This window comes from Capsicum annuum, chromosome 4 (assembly GCF_002878395.1).
Source record: "Capsicum annuum cultivar UCD-10X-F1 chromosome 4, UCD10Xv1.1, whole genome shotgun sequence".
Lineage (NCBI taxonomy): Eukaryota > Viridiplantae > Streptophyta > Magnoliopsida > Solanales > Solanaceae > Capsicum > Capsicum annuum.
Genome location: NC_061114.1, coordinates 58,602,340 through 58,617,589, shown reverse-complemented (window position 1 = coordinate 58,617,589; position 15,250 = coordinate 58,602,340). Strand labels below are relative to the sequence as shown.

Here is a 15,250-nt window from a genome sequence, read left to right as displayed (position 1 = left end):
TCTGAACCCCACGAATTCATGGGAACAGTGTGTTTCATGTCACAAGCATCATGTTGCATATGAAGGGAATTTTTGTGAGGAAAGCTTATGAGGACCCCAACCTTTATTTAAAGAATTTTTTAGAGGTGTGTGCACCCTTTGATATCGCACACATAACCCAAGGTCCATCCGAATTATCTTCTTTTCATTTTCTCTAATGGGAGAGGTGGTATTATGGCTTCGATATCTTTCGACCAGGTCTATCACATTATGGGATAAACTCACTAGGTCCTTTCTTGACCGGTCTATCACTTCATAGGATGAACTCACCATGGCCTTTATTGAATGGTATTTCCTACCATCCAAAATTATTTAATTGAGGGATGAAATCATCAACTTTAGGCAATTGAATGGAAAGCGTTTGTATGAAGTATGGGAACGATTCAATGGAAAACTAACATAATGTCCAAACCACAATTTCCCATAGAAGATACTTCTCCAAATTTTCTATCATGCTCATGACACACTCAACAAAATCGTGGTGGACAATGCGGGGGGAGGCTCTCTTGTGAAGTTGCATTATCATGCCACAATTAATTTGCTTAAGGAGGTTGCCAAACAAAACCTAGGATGGCATAATCTAGATGTTAAGGTTCCTAAGAGTTCTCCTACTACATCCTTGTTTGATAAGGAACAAAGGAAATGAGATGAAGAATGAGAGGAGAACATAACTAAGATGATGACGCAACTAGAGCTTTTGACAAAGCATGTAATGGGTGCACTCATAAAAATGGTGAATGTCATGGCATAAAAAGCCTATGAAGATGATGAAGAGACTAAAAATATTGATGAGGAGACTTTGTATTTGGCAAACTATACAGGGGGTTCCCACCTCGCCCATCAAAGGCAAGGTGGGAACCAAGGTTGGATAGACTAAACGTAATCATGATTGGAGGGATAGAGATATTGGCTATGAGTTCTATATGCCTCCCCATGATTGGGTAAATAACAAAGATCCGAGTTCCATTCACCTCGACAAGTACAAACTTGAAGATGTTTTAGAAAAGATCTTGATGAGAGTGGAAGGAACGAACAATATGGTTTGCATAATGAAAGGTGATTTTTACAGCTTCATCAAAATATTATTGTCCCACTCTGCCTCCATTAAGCAATTGTTAGGTAAACTTCCAACCAATTGAATACTAGGACAAACGGTGGTCTTCCTTGTGACACAATTATGAACCCAAAGAATGAACCTCAAGTTTTAGTAATAGTCACTAGGAGTGGGGAGACCCTTGATGATCACTTAAAGGAAGAGTTGGGTGAAAAGATGCCTAAGGTTAAGTCAAAAGAAGTACCACTAAAATCTCAAGATGAAAGTGATGAAAAAGAACCGGTTGAAGTTGAAAGAGGTGGTGGAAAATAAAAAACCACAAAGTAATGGGATGCTTACAATACAAATCTCTCCCCCATTCCCTCGTAGGCTTTAAATAAAAGAAGAGGGTGATAAACTCAAGAAATTCATGGCCAAGCTTAGAAACCTATCTATCAAAATCCTGTTGCTTGAATCAATCTAAGAAATCTCAGGATACGCTAAGCTTATGAAGAAGTTTATGTTAAAGAAAAAGCTCATCAAAGGTGATATAATTGAAGTCACCTATGGTTGTAGTGCTATCATGAATAACAAAATTGTGTAAAAGAAGGAAGATCCCAGGGAATTTACAAACCCTTGTACTGTAGAAACGCATATGTTCGTGAAAGATCTATGCGATCTTGGGGCAAGTATAAACCTCATGCCTTTTACCATTGATAAAAAGTTCAGATAGATTACTCCAACTCCAACATATATGAGATTATTAATGGAATATCAATCTATTAAGATACCGGTCGGAATTTTGTTTGATATTCTAGTCAAGGTGGACAAATTTATACTTCCAGCGGACTTTGTGGTTTTGGATTACAAAATGGACCAAAAAGTTCCCATCATTATTGGTCGGCCTTTCTTGGCCACCGCATAGGACATTGTTGACTTAGATTTGAGTGAAATAAGGTTTAGAGTTCATGATGACGAGGTCTTTTTATGAGTATGCAAAACAAAGAAGAAACCTATGGAACTTCATGTGATATGAGTGATTGATGTTAAAATTAAAGAAGAGCTGGAGGTTTCCTTAGAGGACCCAACTTGAGATAGAAGGAAGACATTGTTCCATGATGTAAACTAAGGCTCTACGTGGGAGGCAACCCACAAATGCCACAAAAGTGGCTTATATCCTTTAATTTTGCTTTTATTATGTAGATTTTAGTTTTGAAAATTAAATAACCCATGCATTTATGGATGTATTTGTGGCACGATTGATTTTGTTGGAGGATCTTGAAAATAAAAAAGTGTGAAATTTTTGCACTATGAACTGAACAACAGGAAAATCTATCAAATTGTGAAATGAGCTGAATAAGGGAAAATAGGGGTGCATAAATTCCCTCAGTTGCCATGATCACTGCGATCGAAGTTACCCGCATGTCCATAATCGTGGGAACTTGACTTCAATTACATTAATCTTAGCTATATAGCCATCTTATTCCCCCGTTTCCCTCACTTTATTTTCGACTTTACTCTCTGATTGGACCCATTTCTAGCCAAGATTGTGAGCTCTCCAATAATATCCTTGTATCCCTCTTCCATCACTTACCTAGTAGGTGCCATGAATCCATACTTTAATTATTAAAAATAGGTCATATAATGCATCCTATAGAGAGGGCCTAAATCTTTGATTTTCATACTTAATTATATCATAAATTGTGCTTGTGTGGTGTTTAGCTGCTAGATTATGGTGTGCACATAAGTGGGGAGGTCTTGAGTACCTAAAATATGTGTGGATATAGAGGAAAATAAAGATTTCACTCCAAGTGCTTGATATAGTGCCAAAATGAATGCTCACTAATGGTTTTTCATTTTATGGGTGTAATTGAGTACCTAGTAGACTTGTTCCGCGCTGTTAAGGTGGACTTTTCTTATAGAACATGCTTGGGTCCTTAAATTTGAAAATTTTGAACATGGTAAATGTGTTTGAAATAGGTCTTAGTTACCTCAATCTCGGTCATTGGGACTGTGATCGTGACTTAATGGCCTGCAATTGCGGTAATTGAGTGTGATTTTCTGCCCTGCACAAAACTATTGAACTTCAAATTTTTGCATAAACACCACCAAGTAACTATCTAATGGACTTTGTTAAGTATCATAACATACTTTGTTCATAGAAATGTCAATGATGTTTGTGTGTGTTATATGTTGCTTTTCAGGATAATCTTAGGGACAAATTTGACTACATCCAATTTATGGCATCCGAGTACCACACTCACTAATATAGTGATACTCCAAGGACAAAGCTACTCCTAAAAAAAGGCATATGTTTTGATAATGTGTTGGAAAAACTCCCGGCATTTTATGGCAAGCTTGAGGCAACAAAGTAGAATTATTTTGCCCCGAATCCATGCAAGGAAAATGAGCATTGGGTTCGTGAATTCTTCGGCAACCTTAGCGTAGTGTCTTTCTCAGACTCATCTAACATGACTATCAAGATCTAGTGGAAAATAACGAATTTTGGAGTAGAGAAAATTAACTATATCTATGGGTTCCCTAATTCGAACACGGGGGAGTTCCAACAAAAAAAGTGTGAGCTGGGAAGATGGTTGGTAGAAAGATTATGTCCTGTAAAGGAAGTCTCGTAGGTGGAAACCAATAGTAACATCCACATGAATGACTTTAATTCTGAGTCTCGAATTTGTTTGAACATAAATACAACTGAATCTCCCCTTGCACCTTCATGACATCAGTCCCAGACATGCGGGACCGCATGGTTGCTTGCATTCTAAATGACATTCCTTTGAATGTTGATCATCTTGACATTTTTGATATGAAATTCTTCATTCTTCAAGAGTCAAGGTAGTATACATCTATTCTTCCCCTCTTTGATTGTTACGCTTTTTAGAAGACCTGGGGTTGAAGAATACTCTAGGGATACTTGGGTGCACCCTGGTATCCCCATCTATTCTTTAATAATTCAAGGAGAGGGCGCACTAAGTAAAAACAAAAAGAGAAAGATCAACTTGGGAAGTTAACATGTGAGGAGCCTGAGTCTTGTAGACCATCCACCACTAGGCCTCTTAAATATAGTGGAGTTGATATTGTGGCCATCAAGGAGCTTGTGTCAAGTATGCCTTAGGGACAGAAAGATCCCTTCAACACTCGATATTTATATGTGTCACAGGATGACTATGCAAAGTATTAAAAGGACTAGAAGAAATTGGGAGCTACCATTACTAGGCTTGAGAGAGCCTACTTATCCTTAGCAGCATTACATCGTGATCTCCAGTTGCACATAAAAAGATGGTCATGAGGGAGAAGAAGAGAGATAGGTTCTTTAATAAGATGTGAAAGGGGGTAAAGGGCCTTTGAAATATTCTAAAACCTCATGATTGACCTCCTTCATCCCAAGTGAAGGTGATGATGATGCCCTAGTCGAGTGTTCTGGTCCTTTGGAGGCTAATAATGTTGCAGAGTCTGAGAGTGACAACTACTCTTGATTAATTTTAGGGAGCCCCCTTATCTCTCCTTATTCTTGATTATTTATGTAGTGAGGACACTACCACCTATTTTGTTAGGGGCACCAGGCTCCGTATTCATTAGATCTGGGCCTTTATTATTGATATTTTTGGATATTTTCTTATTTCTTTTTGATGAATTATTTCTTTTTGTTTATTTATTTAGGTTTTAATATTTGGGCACTCTGATGGTGCCCATATTTAAATGGATTAGTGATTTTATTATTAGATTTTTACTCTTTCTTTAGTTTACTAATGGAAATTCTAATGAGATTTTCTCTATTATATATTAAGTGGTGATGTTCTTAGAGGGAAAGCATCGTGTTTGGGTTTAGAGCCATGGATGCAGGGTAAGTCTGAATACCCATGGCATCAAAGTCACAAATACAAGGGTAGTTTGAGTACCTGTAGCATTTTGGATTATGGGATCGCATTTATACCTATGGAGAATATTGTGTAGCTATATGGTTGGTTTGCCCATATGAAAACCACAATGTGAGATTAAGGCTTGGGTTGGTGCCATAATTAGTAAATCATGTGTGGTGCCCATGCAAAGTAAACATCCCCCCTTCGTCTAAAATTTTTCTAAAATCGAGGGTATGGACGTGAGCAACCTTGTAACAAACTTTTTCTCTGTTTGTGACTCAGAAATTTAGATTTGTGAAAATTAGGAGATACTCTATTTTTTTATCCTTAGGGGTCGGGGCAATTGAACCTTCTTGGAGAATTTTACATGCCGTGTGTGGTGATCTTATTTTTCCAAATCTCATGTGTACTTGTACCATCTAGAACTTTCCCCATTAGTCTTTCGAGGAAAAATTTTGATTCTACTTGGTTGGGGAGAGGATCTTAGGCTATCTTTGCAATGTTGGAAGTCCAACTTAGCCAAAAAATTTCTACCCTTTCAAGGATGTTATCCTTAGTCACCCACTTTGAGAGTTTAGGCCTTTCTTTGGCAAACATATTACAAGTCGTGAGCCTTTCAATCTTTATCCTTCTTTTGATCCCTACCTTCCTTGAACTAAAAATTACAACTTGAGGCTAAAGGCCTAAGTAGGGGGTGGTGATGATTAAAAGAGGTAACATTGGGCCATGAAGTTGTAAGTGGGTGCCTTTAAGCTTAAGCATTGAGAATAAATAATAAGAAAAATAAACAATCCAACAAAGGAAAGAGAAGCACAAAGAGTGAAATAAAAAGAAATGAAAAGAAAAATGGGTGAACCAAGAAAATAAAAAGTAGGCACATGTGTAAAGAGTGAAAACAAAAGAAGTGGCCCATGATCAAAAGTTAGATGGAATTGGGTGATGTAGATGTTCAAGGAGGTTTATCCAAGTTTTTCCTAAAAGATATCCTACCCTACCCTGAACCTACGTTACAAGAACAAAAAACCCTTCATGATTCCCAACCTAGTATTTTCATTGTAGTGGAAATTGAAAATAGGGGTAAGCCTATGACATGGTACTTTTAGCATTCATGGTTCTTGTGAGGGAGAGAGTTTTACACTTAAATTCCTTATTGTATACTTGGTAGCTTGGTTTATGAAATTTTTCTTCTTGTGAGGAGGCATATGAACAAGTTGAAGTGGGTGATTTTGTCATCTTCTGAGAAAAGAGGACAAAAAGAGTACAGTCTAGTTGAGGTCAAAAAGTTAGTCATTCTTGGAGTACCGGTGATTATTACATTGTCGTTATTTGAAGTCTTTTGCATCCTTGAAAAATTACATTTTATGTTGAGGGATGTTATGAAAATAGTTTTTACCCATTTTTAAAGAGCTAAATTGTGGTGTAAACTAAGCTTGAAGTCATTATGATCATTTGGGTCATTCAATGTGGGAATAAATGTGCATAGTCTCATGGTAAGGGGTAGTGTTGCTTGAGGACAAGCAAAACTTTAAGTTGGGGGGCGTTTGATGAGTGGTGAATTTACTATTCTTTTACACTTGACATTCGTGCACATTACCATGTTTAAAATCAATAAAAGAAACCTATATATGATTATATGCGATAATATCCATATTTTGTAGGCATCTAGGTTATGAGTTTGAAAGATGTGTACTTGAGCTAAAAGGGATCAAAGGAAGAGCAAGTAAGTGCAGATGTAAGATCTAGAGCAGAAATAATCCTCAGTTACCATGATCGCGGCTTGAGGGATGTGCTCACAGACAATTAAGATGATCAACAATCATAATTGCATTGATCTACACAACGTTGCAGTAGCTACGACCGTGATAAATCTGCTGTGATCGGGGTCACGCTAGATTTAGCTTAGGATCAGTTTCATAATTTTCAGCAACTGACCCCAAATCCTTTCAAAGCTTAAAACTCTTTCCCATTTTGGGCATTGTAGAGACTAGCAACACTTTGAATTTGAATTTGAAATCCTAAATTAGGCAATAACTGTACATTTGATTTGGACATTTTGGTTTTGGTATGTGTGAAGAATGGATGCCTTGAACAATCGATTTGGTATATGTTTCTCTCTTTTCTTCATGAGTAGCTAAATCTTTTAGTCTTAAGATTATGTTAACTAAGATGTAATTTAGGTGTGGGTTATGATGTATTTGTGTACATGCTAGTTATATGATCATGGGTAATACAATTGCTTGATTTAATTGGTTGGGATTTGTGGGTGAAGACCCCAAATGCCCACATGGGTTTGTGGGTGAAAACCCCATGCTCTTGAAAGTCTAAACTATTCTTGAAAGAGGGATTTGGGTGCATTTTAGGAATCCTCATCATCCTTGAAAGAGGGATGCGGAAACCAAGGTAATAGTATACAATTATTAGGTTTAGTTTACTCATTTTCACTATCTTAGAAATAAGGGTGACTTTGTTGTTGACTTTACCTTGGGTATCATCCTAGAAATAGGAATGCTTAAATTGAGGTAGTGGGTGAATATGATTGTCACACTTGTTAGGTACCCAAAAGGGTGAACAAGTGAAATTTGTAGGGTTTTATTGTGAAATTAGACTCATGGGTCCTAGAACTAGTCTACCACATTAATAACTTACTAGCATGTGCATCAAATCTCACACATCCAGACTTAAGTTGCTCTTAGGGAGACATAATCCTAAGTTCTTCAAATATCGGAGTTAAATTAAAGTTTGTTGTTTATTTTGTGAACTCAAGTTACTAGTGATAAACATTCTCCCTTACCCAAGAACTCCTCCCATTTTTAATTATGTCATTTACTTTACTTTGGGTATTATCTTAGTAGGAATTAATTACCCACAAGATTAAAAATCTAACTTTCACTCCTTGTGGATTTGATCTCAATGCGAGTTGGGATACTGACAACGAGTATCCTCCACTACTTTAAATGGTATAGGTGAGTGTCATCACCTGTGATATTACTTAAATCAGTATCTTCACTTGCAATTAATTAATTCAAATAAACAACAACCACACCAATTTCAAGAAAATAAATATGAGATGTAACATAAGTGATTCAGATATTTTTATAGTGAATAAAAAAGATTTCAAGAAAATTCGTAATTCTTTTCGCATGCACCCAATCACTACGCAAAAGTTAACCAGCAGTTACTCCAACTTTAATATGAGAATTCTCATTATAATGTCTCATGCTAATTTCACGAGAAACATGATTTGTAAATGCATTATCAAATTCAACAACCCAACTCAATATTAGGTAGGTGGAGTTCCACCTAGTAGGAACATCTAAGTATAAAGTTTTATTGTAAATAAGTTGTTCATCATCACAACTTTCTTGAAACCTTTTCAACCTGGCAGGAGATTGATTAACACATATCACCGCATGTCTAACATGTTTAATAGACATAACTTTATTTCAAACCATATTGGAAAAAAATATTCATTATGTGTGCAATACATCTCAGATGGAGGTGATCTCCATTCATCAAATTAGTTTCAATCTTTGTCAAATACTTAGATAATTATTTTGTTACATCATCAGAGCCCTCATTATCTTCAATGATAATGAATATTTTATTTCTTCCGCACTCACGTAAGTACCTACCAATACCATTCGCCATATCTTTACCTTTAATTTTGTCACTCATATTCCATTATTTATTTGGTTTTCATAAAATACTTGTTCAGCTTTTGTGTTTCTTTTTTATAAAGATTAAAACAATCACTAGTGACAGTACTAGGGGAAGCGATCCAAAAATGAGGTTGTATTAGTTTCTTAAACATCTAAAAATTTTGTTTTTAACAAAGATAAAAGGAATCTCATCAATTATCACCATACTATATAAAGCCTTCCTATACTCTTCTTGGTCAAATTTCCAAGACACAACAATTATGTCACATTTACTATCCCCGGGAATAGCTTTCAAAACCATATTTGATTTTTGTGTCAACACTAGAAGGACACTTAGGATACATCACTTGATGACAAAGAAGAGTGGACGTACCATCTCTTGACTTGAAAGAATATTCATCACATTTTGCTTTTGTACCTTCAACAACAATAGCAACAACATACCTAGTATATTCCCACCAAGTGGGGTTTGGGGAGGGTAAGTGTACATAGTTCATACTACTACCTCTTAAATGAGATAGAGAAGTTATTTCTGATAGAACCTTAGCTCAAAATAAAACAATCTAGACAAGAGCTTCTATACATTAAAAATTAGAAATTTTTATAAATAGATTTCACACATTAGAACTTTTTTTCCTTCTTTTAGCAATAGTCCACTGAGTTTCAGTTGTTTTAGATTGACTTAATCGATTTGAATCCCCACTTTCACCCATCATCCTATCATTCTCCTAAAAGTCGAAAGAGGTAGAAATCTGTATATATTACTCCTAATAAGTTTACTCTTTATTTTTTATTAGGGTTAATAATGGGAATTAGGTTATTATGGTAGTATTTAGATACATTAGGTTTAGAGTTTATATTTGTATATTAATATAATATGTATTTTATATATTTAGATGGAAAAGTATAAGTATATATGGTAATTTTTAATTGGTTAACATTTTATTCAATAAGAAAATTGAGTAATCCACCCCCATACCAATAAGACGTTAATTATAAAAATTTAATCAATTCATTAATCGTTTATCTGAAAAACCAATACCAATTAGCCAACTTGTCAGTTTTCCGATTAGCTTATTAGATACTGTTCAATGTTGAGAAATCCTAACCTTTAGTACCAATATCAATAAGTCAACAAGTCAATTTTGAGGTTATCTTATCTGATATGGTTTGGTTTCGAACAACCTTAACCTTTAGTACATCTTTTTTTCTTTATTATATTTTAAATTTTGGTAGCTGTAATACCATTCATTGCTCCTTTATTCTTCTTTAGTTTTTTGGGCTTTTTTTTACTGTTTTTATTTTCTTTATTGTATTTCTACCTTCTATAATTATTGCAATCATTTTATTTATTATTTTAATCATTTATTCATTCATTATTTTTATTACGGAAAACGGCCTAAAATATCCTTCAACTATATGAAATGGTGTAAAAATGCCCCCCCCCCCGTCTAGCTTATTGGGCAAAAAATGCCATTTTTGTCTATCTATTAGGCATTAAAATGCCCTTCCTGTCTACCTACTAGGCCTAAAATGCCCTCTCCGTCTACCTTTTGGCGTTATTTTGCCTTTTTATTTATGAAAAATATTATATAATACTACAACTTATCTTTATTAAACTACATAAAATTTCTATTATCTTTATTAATATTAACCAAATAAATTGTGCAAAATATCAATTTTTCGTTATTCTAAATTGATCTAATAAATAAAAAGAAAAACAACATAAATAGCCATTTTTAAAAAATTATTACATATGCATAGCAGTATTAGTAGGTTGACAGATATAACATGTAAAATAATTACTTTTATAACAGATTCTAATATATAGAAAAATAATTATATATTAAATTTTAATATTTTTTATTTATTGTCTATCTTTATGGAAGTCTTTGTTCATTCATTTTTTATATACTATATTAAAATTTTATTTTTTTCATTTTTATTGCCTACTTTCACGATGCCTCCATAAAAATATATGGTATATTTATACCACAATAATTCATGGTATATTTAAATAATATACAAATTTTATTTACATCATAAAAATACATGGTATATTTATACTATACAAATTATATTTGTACTATATAAATTATATTTATGCCATAAACATACATGGTATAGCTTAGATATAAAAGATTTATACCACGTAATATTGGAAATATATATTTATATTTAATAAATAATTTTTTGACGAAGAAAGTACTCTGACATAATGAGATATACCATGAATATTTATCCCATAAATTATATCAAAAATATAATAATAATCTAACTTGACAGAAATTATATTTATCCAACAAAATACATGGTATAACTGTACTTCCAACTTGTAATACCCCGTACTTCTACCTAGCTTGAAATCATCCCAAGAATGTTAGAAACTTACTTTCAAATATGAATCCATTTTTTTACACGTGGAATTTTTAAGATTTTCACTATTTCTCATGTGAGAAATTGAATTTTCTTTCCAACTATACCAATTTCATCAAAATCCAATATCGGAGTAAAAAGTTATGGACGTTTTACTCAGAGATGTCAGAATCGCCCAGGTGTGACGGCCAGGTTGACGGATCATCGAACTTGCGATGTACCGTCGCCTAGACCGTCACAGCTAAGGTAGTGAGTCAAACTTTTGGATAAGGTGCGAAGATGGGTTGATAGAACGTCAAACTTGCGATGGACCGGCACCCAAGCCGTTGCTATAAGGCAATGAGTTTTTTTTGGTCCACGTACGATGGTCGAAACGATGGACCATCGAGCCATCGACGGACCATCGAGCCATCGACAGACACGACCCATCGCAGGTCCCGTTCAGCAAATTTTAAGTCATTTTTAAAAGGTATTTGATTCTTTTTCCACTCGCTTTAACCCCTAATTATATCAGACCAAGGCTCATAAGTTCATTATTCATTCACAATATCAAATTAGGGTTTTCTCTCAAAGATAATCCTCAAGAACAAGATTCAAATCTTTCTTAAAGAAACCAAGAAATTTGAAAAAACTCACAATCAAGGTATATCATGTGTTGATTCATGGATCCCTTTCACCCATGAAGTTCAAGAATCTCTTTAAAAATCTAAGATTTGGGTATTTGTGTATGTTCATGATTTAAATTGAATTGAAATTTATGTTCATGATGCTATGGGGTTTTGATTCATGTTTTAAATTACATATTCCAATGATTGATCCTAGTATGTGATGATTTGCATAATAACCATGATAAACCCCCTTCAAATTACAAGTTGATTGATGTATCCATGATTATTAGATGTGTTGATGATCTTATAACCAAATCATGCTCCCCATGTATTTGATTAAATGCCTTTGTGAAAGAAAAGTTCCATACCAGTATGATAATATGAAATCCCCATTCATGTACAAGTTTATGCATGTCAAATGTTTGATGAAATGTCTTACTCAATGAATTATGGATTGTGGATGTTAGTCATGTTTTCAAAAATATCATGCTTTGTCAGTTTCTTTCCATGGAGTAAGGGGGGTGCTTGTACCCAAAATATAGCTGTGTGCCTAGAGTCAGTATCATGTTTTCATGATATCCTCAGTTAAGCCATGATCCATAGAACTCAGTCAACCATGTGACCCAGGAAATCTCAGTAATATAGTAATCTCAGTAAAATTCCATCAGTCAACGAAACTCAGTTAATTTAGTTCAGTAATTCATGTTTAGTATCTATTCAGTTGTGAGTAGGAATTAGCACCGAGTGAACCGAAGGATGGGAACTCACATGTTATATGAGGGTGTGATTCTTAGAAGTAATCCTTGCATTCCAGAACTATGTAGGTAGTATAGGTTGAGACATCATAGCCTACTATATGAGGGTAGATGAGGTGGTTTAACTTGTTATGTGATTGTTCCCACTGTTCTCACTAGAGTTACCAGTTATATGAGGGTTACTCACAAATTGTCCTTACCAGTGGCATGGTATTGACACCCTTGGAATTGGTTAGGGGCATATCGGTTAGATAAATACTTCCCACAGTTTTAGTTACAAAATTCAGGACTGTTAGATATAGTCAACTTAGAACAGTCTAAAACTCAGCTAGTTCCATCAGAAACTAGATTGTCAGATACAGTCGCTCAGTATCAATTATTTTAGTTATACAGTTATCAGTATCTCATGTTATCAGTACTCAAATTCAGTAATCATGCTATAATGAACTCAGTTACAGTTATTATGTATTCATGCATGTATTCTCAAGTTCATGTTGTCAAGTCAGTCAGTATAGTTCATGCATATGAACCCTTTGCATTCAACCTACCTTCCATGCATACCAGTATATTTAAAGTATTGACGCATTTGAGTTATGGTGTTTTATACCATAGGTTCAGAAGCACGAGCTCCAGAGCATCAGTAACATTCCAGTCTTAGCAATCAGAGATATCAGTGAGCCCTCATCCTTCAAGGAAATGATCATTTCTTTGTTATCTTATTAATTAATTTATTAGTTGGAGTTAGTTGGGGACATATCCCAACAACTCCTTATTCAGACAGTTCAGTCAGTTAGAGGCTTTTGAATATCATGTTTAGTTAGTTATTTCAGTTGTTTTTGGGTATTTCATACCCCACCAAGATGTTATATTTTATCAGATATTATGTTACAGTTTTGAACCTTATGGTTTTTCAATTTATGTTTTCGCATTTATATAATGTATCATCCAGTATATAGGTACAAATATTAGTCATGGATTAGCTTGTGGTCCTTTGGGGTCATAAGCACCGTGTGGTGTTCCAGGAACTAGATTTCAGGTATTACAAACTTGGTATCAGAGCTAGCTTCAATAGAGTCCTAGGAAGTCTTAAAGCCGCATCTAGTAGAGTCTTGTACATGGGTGTGTTGTGCACTAAATCTATGTACAAGAGGCTATCAGATGTTTTAGGAATAGTTTCCCTTCTTTCAGTATTCATGTTGTGCCAGTGAGTATAATCTCAAGTCAATCTCTCAGTCTAATATATTTCTTCTTTTTTTCTACAAAATATGCCTCCTAAAAGAAGAAATGGGAATCGGCCAGCCCCTCAGCCTGAAAAACCTTTGGGCAAACATATTTCTCATGTAGAGTTTTGAACTGCACTCACTACTCTTACTTAGTCAGTTACTGCTCAGAATGAACGATCAACTATCGTTCCAGCCAACCCAGTGACCAATTTAACTTCAACTAGGATTTGGTACTTCAACAGAATAAATCCTGCATTCTTTCTCAGTTCTAAGCCAGATCAGGTTTCAAAGGTTACTAACATCATGGGGGTTACTCCTGTTGAGAGTGATAAGCTTGCTAGATATCAGTTGCAGGATGTTGCTCATGCTTGGTAAAAGTAGTGGAAGTCAAAATGGCTAGATGATACAAGGCCTATTGAGTAGGAGGATTTTAGCGCTGTATTCTTAGATAGATTCTTTTCCCAAGAGCTGAGAGAGGCTAAGGTGTTGGAATTTCTCAACCTTAGGCAGGGCAATATGATGGTGAAATAGTATTCTTTTAAGTTTACTCAATTAGCCAGATATGCCCCTTATGTGGTTGCAAATAGTAGGGCCAAGATGAGTAAGTTTGTTTTTGGGATGAATGATAGTGTGGTCAATGAGTGTAGGTTTGTGATGTTGAATAGTCATATGAATTTAGCTAGGCTCATGACTCATGCTCAATAGATATAACATCAGAATATTAAGATGCGGGAGAAGCAGAATAAGAGAGAAAAAATGGGTAGTTTTAACTTTACTCAGTCCAAATCAGAGGGAGGTAGACATTCTAAGTTTTTTCCTAAGTCATCAGTTCTAGTTCCTTCTTTAGCTAGCTATCTAGCTCCTAAGTTCAGGGATGGTAACAAAGATAGAGCGCCAGGCTCTAAGTATTAGGGTAGTGTTAGAAGTGCCCGCACCTATCCTCTTTACAAAAATTGTGGCAAGCACCATCAGGGTATTTGCAGAGCTGGAAGTGGTATTTGTTTCGGATGTCGAAAGCCAGTCCACAAAGTCAGAGATTATCCTCAGCCAGGTCCTTAGGGTCAGCAGAACCATTTCTCAGCTCAGTCCGGTCACCCAAATCAGTCGGGCGCCACTTTTAGTGCTACTAGTGGGCAAAGCCCAAATAGACGTTATGCTCTCCAGTCCCGGTAAGATCAAGTAAATTCTTATGATGTGGTTACGGGTATATTACAGATCTTTCATGTACATGTTTACATTTTGCTAGATTCAGGAGCTTCTTTTTCTTTTATTACTCCATATATAGCAGGAAATATTAGACTCAGTCCCGAATTCAAGCAGAGCCCTTTTAAGTCTCTACCCCAGTGGGCCAAACCATCATAGCGCGACGGGTCTAGAAGAACTTCCCAATTATGATATTTTAGAAAGTCACTTCAACAGACTTAGTCAAATTAGAGATGACTGATTTTAATGTCATTCTCGACATAGATTGGCTTCATTCCGACTATTCCACAGTGGACTATAGAAATAAAATAGTCCAATTTCAGATTTTGAATGAACCTATCCTAGAGTGGAGGGGTAGTACTTCAGCTTTCAGAGGTCAGCTTATTTTCTACCTTCAGGCACAGAAAATGATATCTAAGGGATGTGTCTTTCATTTTGTTCGAGTTAAGGAAACTAGTTATGAAACTCCTAGTATTGATTCA

General features: G+C 35.2%; 1 non-coding gene across 1 annotated transcript; it reads right to left on the bottom strand.

Annotated features, from left to right (window-relative positions):
* Nucleotides 1–352: 352 nt before the first annotated feature.
* Nucleotides 353–459, bottom strand: LOC124898282. The gene has a single exon (XR_007055257.1). It is a non-coding gene; the product is annotated as a small nucleolar RNA R71 (small nucleolar RNA).
* Between the last annotated feature and the right edge of the window lie 14,791 nt (nucleotides 460–15,250).